The sequence below is a fragment of the Chrysochloris asiatica genome, unplaced genomic scaffold (genome assembly GCF_000296735.1).
Source record: "Chrysochloris asiatica unplaced genomic scaffold, ChrAsi1.0 scaffold00056, whole genome shotgun sequence".
Taxonomy (NCBI): Eukaryota; Metazoa; Chordata; class Mammalia; order Afrosoricida; family Chrysochloridae; genus Chrysochloris; species Chrysochloris asiatica.
In genome coordinates this window covers 547,349-547,580 of record NW_006408574.1, presented here as the reverse complement: position 1 = coordinate 547,580, position 232 = coordinate 547,349, and positions in this window count along the sequence as shown.

Here is a 232-nt window from a genome sequence, read left to right as displayed (position 1 = left end):
TTCTTGTGATTGCCCTTATACCTGTTTAAAGAGGCTTTCATTGGGTCCCAGGAACATGATTAGGATACTAGCTGATAATGGTTTTCAGTGCGTTATTATGAGTGACATATTCTATGTGGTGCTTCTGCTTCATCTTTGCCACAGCCCTTCCTATCCTATGGGGCGTCTTTCCCAGTTTCTCACTTCCGAGCTGAGGAGCCGACGTCCTGTGTCCTCGTCCAGCAGGGCCATC